General features: G+C 46.3%; 1 protein-coding gene across 8 annotated transcripts in view; it reads right to left on the bottom strand.

Annotated features, from left to right (window-relative positions):
* Positions 1–13,189, bottom strand: part of CYRIB (CYFIP related Rac1 interactor B) — a 91,271-nt gene that overhangs the window by 58,731 nt on the left and 19,351 nt on the right. The window contains exons 1-2 of one of the 8 annotated variants that reach the window (XM_084509896.1): positions 6,412–6,530; positions 5,027–5,338 (exon numbers count right to left, since the gene is read on the bottom strand). The exons of the other annotated variants lie outside the window; for them this stretch is intronic. The gene's annotated coding sequence lies outside the window, so the exon portion shown is untranslated. Of the gene's footprint in view, positions 1–5,026; positions 5,339–6,411; positions 6,531–13,189 lie in introns of those variants that run through there. 8 annotated transcript variants of the gene reach the window in all.

Below are 13,189 nucleotides of genomic sequence, written 5' to 3' on the forward strand. Positions count from 1 at the left end.
GTCTGCGATCAGATTTTACAGAAAGCAGACGTGTCTATTAATTTACCAGCCAAGAAACTAGGTCAGCCATTTCCTGAGGTCCATGCAGATTCGCTACAATCAAGCAGAAAAAGCCGACGGTGGTGCACGTGGACAGAGCCCCTCTGCCCACCTGTGCTCCTCCCGTCTCTGCTGCCATCGAATCTCCCCATCACTTAGCCTGTTCCTCAAAGGGCAAGGGCAAGAATGAACTTACAGGGTGGAAGTCCTGCAGCAGCCTCTGATGAGATATTTCCATCGTATCACGACTTTCTGGTCCCATGCTGAAATATCGGGCATTTCCACTCCCCTCAGCTGCAGTGAGTGCCAAGAGCAGTGTTTGTATGGCTGTGAGAGCCTCTCCCTAGTTCAGAGGGGCCACCAGTTGTGCTTTAAAAATAAATACAAGGCTGCTTTCAGCTGACAGCTCCAAATGGCAGTGCTAAAGGCAGTTTAGTGACCCATCAATGGTCAGCAAGATTTCCTCAGTGCAGGCACGGACAAGACTTGCCACGTTTCAGAACAGCAAGGGGAGTTCAGTCAGTGATTGGCACCTGTACAGTGTGGATAAAATCCATTTTACACCTCTACCAAGGAGTGAGCATAGCTGGTGCTTCCAAGTCACCAGGGTGTGTTTGTTGTTGTTTTATTTTCATTTTTTCCATTGTATAACCACGCTTCACAACATTATCCATACCCCACTTCAGGGAAGAAACACCCCTAGGGTACTACGCTCAAGAAGATGTTAATTCCTTTAAATCTGGAACACCCTTTCAACACTAACTGTAGAATAAAAGGAACAAAAGAACCACGTTTTGCTATTGTATCTTCTTTGCCTTAGCTAGCAGGCTTCCTTTAGATAAAAAAAAAAAACTACCATAAACCAAGATGTTTAATACTGACGCTTACCACTTAGGCTCCAAAATTGGTACTGATCCCAATTTCATTTGGGATCAGCAGATGCTGAGAAGAAAAATAAGCAGAGCTAGCAGCATTGCTGTCCTCCTGTCCACAGCTTACCCGTTTGCTGACTTCCCTCACCTCAAACCCCCACCTGATACCAAGCAGGATCCATGGCATTTTGTGTGTAGAGAGGGAAGATGGAGCAGGGCTGATTTCAGACCCCTTTGGGTTTAAATAGCTTAAAATAGGGTGTGTGGGGTGCTTTTTTGTTTTGCTTACATGCAAGATGACATTAACAGCCAACGTTTTTTTCATAAAGCCGAGAACACACACACACAGCTGCGCTCTCCCTATTTTTCACGCAGAGTACAGCAGTTCTGCATTTATTTAGCAACAATACTGAACCCTCTGCAAAGGTTTGCTGCAAGTTCAGAACAGGAGAACAGCCTACATTTCATGTTTCCTTCCTTCTGTAAGGTTGAGTCACATCCTTCGGTCTCCTTTTAGAAAGCTAACAGATCACGTTAAAAGAAAAGAAATATCTTTTATGGAAAAGTCTCGCATCCAGGAGAACACACAGCACTGGCAAAGGCCACAGTTCAATTCCTTGGCTCATTTTCCACGATGACACAGACAGAGAACTGCACACCTTCTCTCCTGCTGGAAGCAAAGCCTGGTGCTCCTCACAGCCAGCCAGCTTCGTCAAAGGATTTCACAGCTAAAGGAAAGGCTTTAATGTTTATTAGGAGTGAATTAGCGCAAGCCAATTCCTTGAAATGACTGCATTAAAAACACACCTCACGTATGGGAGAAAGCAGAGTTTGATTGCCCTTGGAGACTCCAACAGAATGCCCTCCTAAAGAGTATGAAATTTGAATAAAAAATTTTAAAAAAAGAATGAAAAGAGTAGGAAAATCCAAATGAAATTAAGATACGTATTTGTTTCCTTCAGTCCCTCTAAAACTCCACATAAAACAAAGCTTTTATCCCACTACACTTTAAGCCCTCACTGCCAGCAGAAGGAACACCCCTTGCCTCCTTCCCTCCGTGGTACCAGCACGAACCCCACTGCCTTCACACAGGCAGAGCTCCCCGGTTACACTACCGCAACCCCAGAAGTTGGCTGAAACCTGGACCAGTTTCCCCAGTCAGCTTAGCGCAGCCTAACTGGTGCCTGGGCTGGGACAATCAAAGCTGTTCACCTGCAAGCAGGTAAGTTTCAGCTTTACACAGCTACCTCTAGTCATGCAACACACTGCTGTAGCCCTCTTCATCACGCTGGAACGGCCAGGCCTCTTCAGTCACTGCATGCTTTTATGATTGGCACAATTCAGCAACTGGAATTAAAGGAACTCCATTAAAACCAATGAAAAAAAAAAAACGCTGCAGACCTGCTGGAGTAAGTTGTATTTGTCACTACAACTTCCCAATGAATACACTATCAGATTCTGAAACAAACAATTACTCACATCCCACGTACCATGTAGCATTGTGTTTAAATATTTTATATTGATAAACAATAAGCCTGTGTTTATATTTATCACACGTTAGATTATGCATTACTATCCACACCTGCCACTGAGTCAGGATATGGGCAATGAGACAAATGCAAATACAATAATTTTCTTATAAATGGGACAGCCAGAAAGAGCCGATCCCCTGCTACCAGGGGGACGAGGCATTTCCATCCTCCCTGCTCTGAACAGGCAGGAGGCCCTGGTGCACTGTTTCAGCCCTGATGTGCACCCTGGTTTCCTATAAACTACACCCAGGTTTCACTGTAAACCCACTGCTCCCATCGCTTTTAAGTGGCGCAAGACTCTTTAAGCATGAGACAATTCCAGGGCTGTAACTTTCAGCAATATTTTCAAAACTCAGTTCTTTGAAGTCTGGCTGGCTCTTAGAACAACAATGCAGCACATTTAGCACCACAACCACACTATTTCCATGTAAAGATTAAACTGGCCCCATTTTGCAAGGTACACAGAGCCAATTATTCAGAGCAGGTGCTACAGCAAGGAAGGAACTAATAGTTCGGTTTCCTGGGCTGAGGACATGGCTGTGTCAGAGACGAGCTTCCCCAAAAGGTTTTCTCTTGCTAATTGACCTACAAAATGTGGGCATAAAAACAAAACACACACACAAGCAACCTAAGAACAGAAGATTCCCTTTCAGACGTGGTCAAGACAAACACCAAAAGCTCAGCCCAAGCAGATTTTCAGAATGACTCGTGCACAGGTCAGAAATTTGTCACAATGAAGTCTCAGGGAATAACAGACGCCAGCTAGGGAGACCTGCATCTTGCAGCAGCGGTATCTGCAGCCTGGGACAAACACTGCTAGGCCTATTAATGATAAAGATAGGAGATACCAATTTTACTGCCCGATATCCTACTAAAAAAGCTTATAGTACTGACCTTGAAGATTAGTTTCACTGAAAAAGCAAGCATTATCTTCCTTTTTTTTTCCCAAAAAAATGAAGAAATTCAGTTTCCTTTCCAGACAGTGTTAACAATGCCAAACGTAGGAAGCAGCAGGACAACAACCAGAGCTATGGTACTGCCACATAAGACACTGCTCACAGCAGTTCCCCCAAACATCTTGGTTTTATGAGCGTTCAGGGGACAACAAAGCAGAGAGAAGCGTGGTGGATCAAAACAGAAGGAAACTCAAAGAATGTTCCCTATGTCAGATATTTCCTGACGTACGAGCGAGAAGAACATTCCCAATAAATGCCAAATAAAGAGGATTAGGAGGGCAATGAGTGAAACTGCCCGACCAGACATAAGGCGAGGGCACAAGACCCACCGTGCAGTTACTGCTGTCACGCTGCCCACAGGCAGGACAAATTTCAAGCCCGTCCTGTAGCAGCAGTATCAGCAACTTATGAAGCACAGCACAGCTGCCAGCAATAACGAAGAGATGTTCAGCACAGTAACTGGCTGAGGAAATAAAAACACACTCCTTAGGTGCTCCCCTTCAGTGAAGGGCAGCAGCAGAAGTGTAGGAATCTGTACTCTGAGACCTCCTAAGGAAAGGGGGAAAAAAAGGAATGCCTCAACTCAACCAGCTTTAAATCAGAAAACAACACGAAAGTAACCTGAATAAACAGGGTCTTTATAAAACCTTACCCTAAACAAGAGAGATTATTCGGACATCTAACGAGGATTTCACTCATTGTCTTCCATTTCTTCCCCTGAACTTCCAAAGATGAACTGTAACAGCAGCTTTCATTTACGCTGACCACTGTCCTTGGAAAAAGATACACTTAAGTGCCTTCGTAAAATAACAATCAAAAGAAAAATAAGTTATAAAAAGTATTTCAAATCGTTAAATGAAACTTCTGCTCATTTACAACACACGATAAGAATGAAACACCCTATCACTTCACCGAGAACAGCAGCTTACTAGGACTAAAGTAAATACTTGAAATTGTGTTTTTTTCAAAAGCTCTGATTCAGAACCAGGAACTAGACCGATTCTGAGCACCACAACTGTGCTTGTCATCAGAAAGCCTTTGGGTTTTGTGTTTATTTTTCCACACACCAAGTACTGGGAGATGTTCTGCGAGCAAGTTAAAAGCTCTATGCTTGGGGAAGCCAAACACAAATTACTTGAAGGTACCAAATTATTTTTAGGTCTTTGTCTGAGCATATTACACATACACCAAGACAAAATCAAGCAGCATTGAGTCATTCTAGCAGCGGCCTAAAGCCAAAGCATTGTGAAAATTGCTCTATATTGTACTCGGTCAGTTTTATTTCCTGACAACTGTCAGCAACATGCGGCGTGCCCTGATGAGTGCATGCAGGCTTGGCCCCTGGCAGCGGGGATCTGCCCTCAGCATGTGGAACAAGAGCATAAGCAGCGCCTGCACCGCTGGTGTACCAAAATAGAGGCCTGAAAATCACTCAAGTATTTTGGCCAGCAGTTAAACTATACGTTTCCTAAAAAGACACGTGGGTTCTACATCAGCTCGAGTGTGTTTGGGATCCAAACTGCCCTACGGGAGATGCTATTTTAGGATATAACAGAGCTAACTATACTGCAACGTATGTGGACACATATGGGTCTGTGGGTGCGTGTCTGTGTCTATATATACCCACCAAGCTATACATGGAGAGCGATGGGAAGATCCCGAGGACGTCGCTTCACTGCGCTCCCGTCCTCTGGGTTTGTTTGCTTGCCTAACTCGAGATGAAGTTTTACCATGACTGTACTTCCTCTTCTTCTTCAGGGCTGCTGCTCCCCGCTCCCTCCTGACTCAGCCGCACGCAGCCGTGCTCCGGCACGCCGTGCTCCTGCCGGGTGGCACCGCAACACTAGCTCCAGCCGGCGATCCCCGGGTTGCATAAATCCACCCACGGAGGTGAAGGTGGGGAGAGCTGACAGATCGCGTAGCTGAACGCACAGAAAGCCTGCAGGAGGCCAGAAAACAGCACCCGAGGCTCTGATTGTTTGATCTTTGTTAGCTCAGCCATTTTTACACAAAGTATCTCCAGTTTGAACGCCGATGTTCAAGTTGTTTGTCACCTACCCTGTACCACATCGCAGCCAGCTGTGCTTCTAAGAAACCCCCAGCACAGACTTGGCTTTTCAGATCAAAACCATTCCTAGGATCACTCCAGTCCCTAACAGGGGTCAGAAATCTCAACTTTAAGGGCTCAATAAGACATTTGTCACTGGTGAACGCAAAGCTTTCAAGAGAAACCTAGAAGAGAAGCGTTCTTAGCCCTGCTAGCTGCAAAGCTGATCAGCCAAACACGAACTGAACGGAAGCCAACACAGTAGGCCTGGCAAGAAAAGGCAAAAAAACCACAGCTCCATCAGCAGAGGCTGCTGTTCTTTTCTTTACCCAGGAGTAAACTCGCTTTTTCCTCCTTTTAAAGTACCACGCAGCTCTCTAACCAGCGTAAGCCACGTTCGTAGGGCTTGTCTTACACAGAAGCTCCCCGAGCACGTTGAGCTAGCAGGAGGATCCAAAAAAACGGAGCAGCAAAAGCATTTTTACCCTTCCTTCTAGTGAGGGAGCAAACAGATAGGGTTCTTCTAAGGAGAAACTCGAGAATGAAACAGCAAGTGCTGGTGGTTCCTGCCTTCCAGCGGCTGCAGCAGGACTGCCTGTCAAACGGAGCAGCAGAGCAACGTGGAAGGCTGAAACAGAGCCCCGGCTGCAAAACAAGGCAGCTCACCCCTCCTTCGCCACACAGAGAGAGAAAGGAGCTCTGTTCGTAAAGCTGCACCCCCGCTCTGACTTCCCCCTAGCACCTGAACCCTACCAGGTAGCTTTTTCCACCCCCTGGGAGTTTGACCCCAAAGCTGTACACTGGGGAATGCAGGAACCAGCGCTATCTGCAGCGCAATCAGGGGGCTGGGGATTACTGATAGCACACAGCTCCGGGGAGCCACACAATGCCAGGATTAATCCTTCCGCATTTCTCTGAGCGAGCAGCTTATTTACATGAGGAAAAAAAACAACTCCTAGGAATACCTTTGCCTTTATGACAGCGAAATGGCAGCGTCCTGCCGCAATAAACCAAAAGACCTCGAGCGCTGCCGTGTTCTCCAGTTGGGTTACGGTGGCTGCAGGTCCCAAAAGCAAATTAACACGAGATGTGAAGTCAGAATAAAGCCTTAAAATAGAATCATGGCAAGAAACAGCAGCGGGTTTGGTAGGGATGTGGCTGCAGTATGTAAACTAGTCTGAAGAGACGCGGGTTCCAGTCATTTCCAGCCATGCATGCAGAACTATCTGAACTTCTCTTCTTCGGGCCTCTGCTCCTCCTGTGTAAAATAGGAAGCAAGCCACTTCCTCATCTTGCTAGGCCATTCTGATAATAAATAACTGCACAGAAAGCGTGCTATACTACAGTAGGAACTATACTAGAGAAAATTAGTTGCATTTTGGGAGCGAGAACAAGTGAGAGCATGGCAAGGACTGAATTAACGAGCACCTGGCACTGCACCCTGGGACAACACAGGGCACGAAGTGAAAGGGTGGCACAGGGCTGGGTGTCCTGGGCTGCCCTCCTCCCAGTGACGGGTGGCTCAGCTGCAAAGGAAAGCCCAAGTAGACAGCCCTGCCTAGCAGGTAACTGCTGGCACCTCACCTCTGCACCTAAAGGGCATATACTTGTGAGAGTTAATAGTAGAAACTGGAACACACTCACTTATCAATTACTTGTAACTTCAAGACCTCGTGATAATGTATGAAATGTTATAACTAGGACCAGGCAGCATGAAATTACTACAGAAATGGTCTCGTAGAAAATGAGATGTTCTTTCGACAGCTCTGATGGGAAAGGAGAGGCAAAACTATCTTTGTCGTGTGTCTGAAAAGCTGCTTAATGGCTCAGTGCTCCAACTTCTACCACCTCGCCACGTATTGGGCCAAGGCAGCAGAGACACGCCGGCTGCTAGCGGTAGTGGAAAAGACTCAGTGTGCTTTAGCTGCAGGCCGTTCCCAACAGCTTTCCTGACTAATTTTTCCTGCAAGAGCTCTTTGTCCCAGTGATTTCCCTCACTGACCCCAGCAGGCTGGGTGAGCACGGACCAGCGCTGCCGTTCCTACACGATCCCGCAGCGCCTGCCCCATGTTCCTCACAAGGCCAGCGAGCTTCCAACACAGCCCTACACTAGTTTTTGAGCACGTTTTTCCCAAGGCAGCCCCAGATTCTACTTAGCATTTTTTCCTATTTTCAGCTCCAAATAAGCTGCTCCTCCTCCTAGCTTACTGCTACCACCCCTCACCTCAGCTCATCCCCATCCAACCCCTTTTCTACCCCCATGTTGTCTGACTGGACACGTTTATCAGAGCATGAGTTGTCATGGGACCGTAATGGGGTCAAAACAAGGCACGCTTTGGACGAGGGATGGGGGGAAAAGCAAAGTGAGATGCATAAACCCCGCAGAAAAACCCTGCTGCAGAGCTCAGGCACGCCAGAGCTCTTTGAAGAGCTGTCAAAAAATTTAAAGAATAGTTACAACATCTGTTCCCAAGCCTCACTTTTGGCAGCTACTGAAGTACTTTGACTGAAATTCTCTCGAAAACCTGACACAATATTAACATCAATATTATGCAACATTATTTGCTCGAAGTATTAAGTCTTCCTCAACAGTGACTTACACCGCCAGCCTCACCTACAGGCAGCTCCCTGCTGGGACACAATCCCACCCCGTGCTGGCTAAGAAGCCTTCCTCACTGGATGGTTTCTCCAGAAACAAGGTCGAGCGTTGCTAGAAGTGGAAACTTCAGAAAAGGTAAGAAAACAATTTAGGATTTGTTAGGATACTCGAAAGCTCCTGTAAGATCATCCTCTGAACTTCTAGCCAGGAGATGCCAGCAGGTCACGGTCTTCTGTCACTGCTGCTAGGTAACAAATTCAGCTCTGAACTCCGAGCTGCAAAGTTAAGCACTGCTAAAGCACTTCAAGTACCCCTTTAGCATGCAAGAGAATTACATCTGCTTGCTTCTTGTTCCCACATGCAGCTGGCCATCTTCTGCAAGAAGCACCCAGAGCAAAAAATTGCTAAACCCTTCTTACGGTTCAGTTGGCTGTTCACCTGGCAGATCCACATCCCTTCCCAGAAAGCACACAAACAGGAAATCTAAACCCTAAATCAACTGAATACCGTCCATCACCAGCCCCTGTGCTCTGCCTTGTCCATAAGATCCCCACTTCTGTAAGAGGTCAGCGATTTTATCTTTAAGATGAAGCTTCATGAAGTCTAGTGGTTACATATTTCACTTCCACATGACACCAGTTGCAAATAACCATATGCCTCAGCACAGAAAAGGTGCAAAGGCAACACCAAGAAGCGAACTGGCTTTTCAGGCTCTTGCCCAGGACACACTTGGGCTGAGAAGTTTCGCTCTCACAGACACTAAACAGGGAGGTTTTGTTTGTTTGTTTTTAAGAAATAAGAGCCATGAATATATTTCGTAGTCAGACTTACAAGTTTTTTTTTCAGCCTACCAGTGCCTTTGAACAGACAGCCTAGAATTCAGAAAAGCACACTTTTTGCAGTAAAAAAGATTAGCCTGACCTGTACATCGGCAGAAGTTGAAGCACACGCCCTGTTGTCCAGCACAGACCCCAAAATCCCCTTCTGCATGAGGATGTCACCCTCAAGCCTGCCATAAATCCAAAGAATGGGAGAACCAGTAACCTCCCAGTGCCACACCTGGCTGGAAGCAGACTCAATTACATCTGACTTTTGAAGTTCCACGACTGCTAGATCCACTCGTCACACAAACAGGGCTTTCCAGTCAGCTCATTTACAACTCGGGCTCCTAGGAGCTCAGCTCTTACCTCGTACAGCACCTCAGAAGAAGTTACTCACGCTAGCACCGCATTTAATTTAGTCATCCGGTGCTACAGGAGAACCAGAACCGCCTCGTGGCTGAATTTCAGAGGCTTGTGAACCACACCAGTTGAGCACAACTCACTCACAGAGCAGCCTCCTGCTACCGGGGAATGGTTAAGCACGCAGGCTGGAGCCGGCAGAGCTTTTAAAAGATGTATCTAGGGCAGCCTTCTGCCGGGTTTCCTCCTTCCTCGACTGGTTATTGGCGCTGAACTTCTTTTGCCTGGTGGTCACTGATTCAGGCCGAGCCTGCTGATGAGAACCAGCCTTGCAGACAAGCGTATGAACTGCCTGCGGGATCAGGCTCTAGGTTTTGGTGTGGGTGGCAGACAGAAGGCCTGTTTTGCAAGGCAGGCTATTTTGGGAACGACAGCCACACCAAACCGAGGGCGCTCAATCCCACAAGCTAAGCTGTCCCAGACCCAATTCCTATTTGCACAGAGCCCACCTGGGAATCCCAAGGGCTGCAGCACCAGGCAGGCACTTGGGAAATAACTCCACAGACCATAGGGCACTTCCACCAAACAGGAGCCTCCCCCTGAAACGTTATCAGAGGAAGTTTTTATATACTTGAAGTTTGGACTTATTTTGTTTCAGAGATGTTTAGTCTCTGATTTTTCCTGCAGGCCCATGAAGACCCCGTGTAAGAAAAAATTCTGGCTTTGGTCAGTCACACACCATGCCCTACATGCAGGGCTGGAACCGTAGGTTAGAGCAAACAAGGCAGACAACGATCTTTCCTCACATACCCAAAATGGTTAAAGAACACTAAGAAAGAAGAAGTCTGGTACCTAAAGGCCTTGTAAAAATTAAGATTATTTTTTTTTAATTTTTGAAACTTGCAGAGCTCCTCAGAAGTACACAACTAACCATGCAGCCAAGACCACAGGACTCAGTCGGGAGCAGATGAAGGCAGCACACCTGATGACAAAGGTTGTAAGAACGAACGTGAGCGCGTGTTACCTCAGGATATCGTCAGCCTTTACCTCCTACCTATGACTCTCTTCGAACCACCCTGAAATTTAAGCTATCAGGAGTGAAAGGCAAATGAGCACACCATTTTGCTTTCACCTTTCAAAACGCTTTGTCTGTGACTAGTTTCGCTGTCTCCACAGCGAAGGTACGCTCTGCACGTCAGCCTTTCACATGAGAGGGGCCACAAAGCACCATTTCTAAAAAGGAGAATGCAATTAAAACCACAGGAGACGGGGAACACAGAAGGAAGTACTGTAACTAAAAATACCTCCTGCTCTACCTAGTCAATTCTAAAGCTACTCATTGTTTGTTGGTGGTTTCTGCTAAGCTCTGCTGCTCACATAATCGCCGTGCTCAGACCCCCAGTAAGCGCTGGAATTGCAGACGCAGAGCAGCGCCTACACCAGGCAGCTCGTTACTCTCAGCAAATTTCAGACGGTTTGAAACGTTCTGCCAGCTGCAGCAGCCAACTTTTGGCGCTCCAGAGAACATTCCTGAAGCACAGAAGGAGGGAAATTGAGGTGAATTTCGAAAAGACCCGGGGACTGACAGCAATCTGATAAGCCACTTTCTTCGTACGCGTGAAGAGAAAAAGCAGGCTTCTCCTTGATGGGTACTTAGAGGTATTAAATTAGATAATCACAAGAAAATATTAATACTCTTTACATAGATTAACATTACAGGAAGACTTATGATTTATTTATACCTGCTCTTGATACATGCGAATGAATGGGTGTTGAAAAGAAAGGTGCAGACAACTGGTCCTCACTTACAGCTGGAAAATGCTTTGAAATAACCCTTGCCCTGCCTACCTGATGCACCTATCCCAGGTGCCAGCACCTCACACCCCCAACTCCTGACTCCCTGTGGTCCAAACACTGCCTGGTAAGCACAGGAGCGCAGTGCTGACACTCAGGTCTTGGGTAGGTTCAGCACTTGTGTTCGCTTGGGCTTCACACCTCACCTGTAGCATTTTTTCTTGACTACTGATAGTCCATGAGATGCAATCTGACAACACTCGAAGTATTCCAGCTTTGAAGATGTATTTCCATTCATTTTTATGGTAACCCCCATAATATTGGCTTATAATATACTTCAGGGTAGTTAGCAGCACCTTAAGAGGCAGCAGTCATCCTTCTCAACTGAAGCCTGACTACATCAATGACTAGAACAACTCTTGTAATTACAAGAGAACAAGTGTTCAGGAAGGGCAGGCAGAGGTGATAACCTTGATTTACTCTAGCACAGTTGTTTCTTAAAAAGAACAACCAAATCATCCAGCGACTGCTTAGAAAAACAACCTGGCTCCTCACACATAAGCTTTACCTCTGCCTGTTTCTACCACAACCACAGGGCACTCCTGACTTCCATCCATGCCCCATCTGGCAGGGGACAACAAAATGATACTGCAGGCAGCCCAAGCATCTGTGTGCTCCTATGCACAACGTGGGGGGAAAATCCTGCGTTTACATTCACCATGCCTAGGCAGCTACCGAAATCCAGAGCGGCCCTCTCCGTACTCCTGGAGTGTACACATGATGAAGTCAGTTCCTATTACTGTATCACCCAATAATCCAGCAGGCAGCAACACAAACATTCCCCACCTCTCTCTTTATAACATCCAGGTGTCTAGTGAGCACCAGCAGAAGGCTGGAGACAGACACCTCGATTCTCTTCCCCACCTACCTTTCCATGACCTCCTCATTTCAAAATTACTGATTCCGCTAAGAATTATGAGGAGATACAACGTAAAATACTTTCCATATTTTCCTTGATGCAGATGGTACAAGACTCACGCAAAACTCAGGGAAAGGAGCAGAAGAGTTATGTTTGCACGAAGAGAAACAGCTAACATCACGCTTCTGGAGACAGCGAGGCTCCTGCAGGAAAGGTTTCCTAGGAAGAGGCAGAGGATTTCAGAAGACAGCCTCTCCACTCATCAGTCACCTCAGGCAGCCTCAGCTAAACTGCAAACAATGAAGAAAATCTGGAGCACCTGATGACAAAGGGAAGTTATGTAACAGAAGGGATCCAATTCATTCCTCCCTTTCACACAATGCTGAGGCTTCATGACAGGGGTACCCTAAAACCGATCCTGGGATCACTTCTTTCTACTGACCCTATTCTCCGGCACCCAATATATGCAGCCAGGAACCTCACAATTTGACTTCAGTAAAACACTACCTACCTTCCTCCTAAAAGCTTGTTTCAGTCATGAAACGCTCTCTCTAGGTCAAACAAAAACCACTCCTATTTCAGGGAAGAGCGGTATTTTATTTACCTGATTTAGGTTTTTACAGTTACCCTTGCCACGCAGAATTGAAAATGTTTTGCAAGCCTAACGAAGTATCTCACTAGTAAAAGGTATTTGTCAGGCAGAAGCTGACAAGTTTAAATACCAGTTCCAACCCTGACAACTGTAACCTCAGGTTAGTGGCTAAATCCCTCTGTCCAGCACCCTTACCAACCAGACCCTATTAGAGAAAACGCTCATTAATTTACAGGTATAATCAGAGTCCATGCAGACAGAACACAATGAATGAAACTATCGGTGTACAAAAGGGAAAAAAAAGTTTGAGTAAAAGAAACTTTGCAGTCCATAACAGAAGCGGTAGCAGGGAAGGAGACAGATTACTGTATTAACCGAGATGTTTTGCTGGTTTAAGGATGCACGTACATATTAATGCAAGGCTTGTATTTCCCCATCACCCCGTCAGAAATGCAGGATGACAGATTTTAAACGTCGCTGCGACTCTATCACCACAGCAGAAAGACAGCTGTCATGCCGCCACTGACATTTGGATCCAGGGCTTGCTGATGCAATGGAACAGATAAAAAGGGGAAAAAAAAAATAATAAAAAAAAATAAAACACGTTTCAAGAGCCGTGGTGACTAACAGGCTCTTGATTTCGGCGGCATCCAAGGCA

The sequence above is a fragment of the Aythya ferina genome (genome assembly GCF_964211825.1).
Source record: "Aythya ferina genome assembly, chromosome: 2".
NCBI lineage: Eukaryota > Metazoa > Chordata > Aves > Anseriformes > Anatidae > Aythya > Aythya ferina.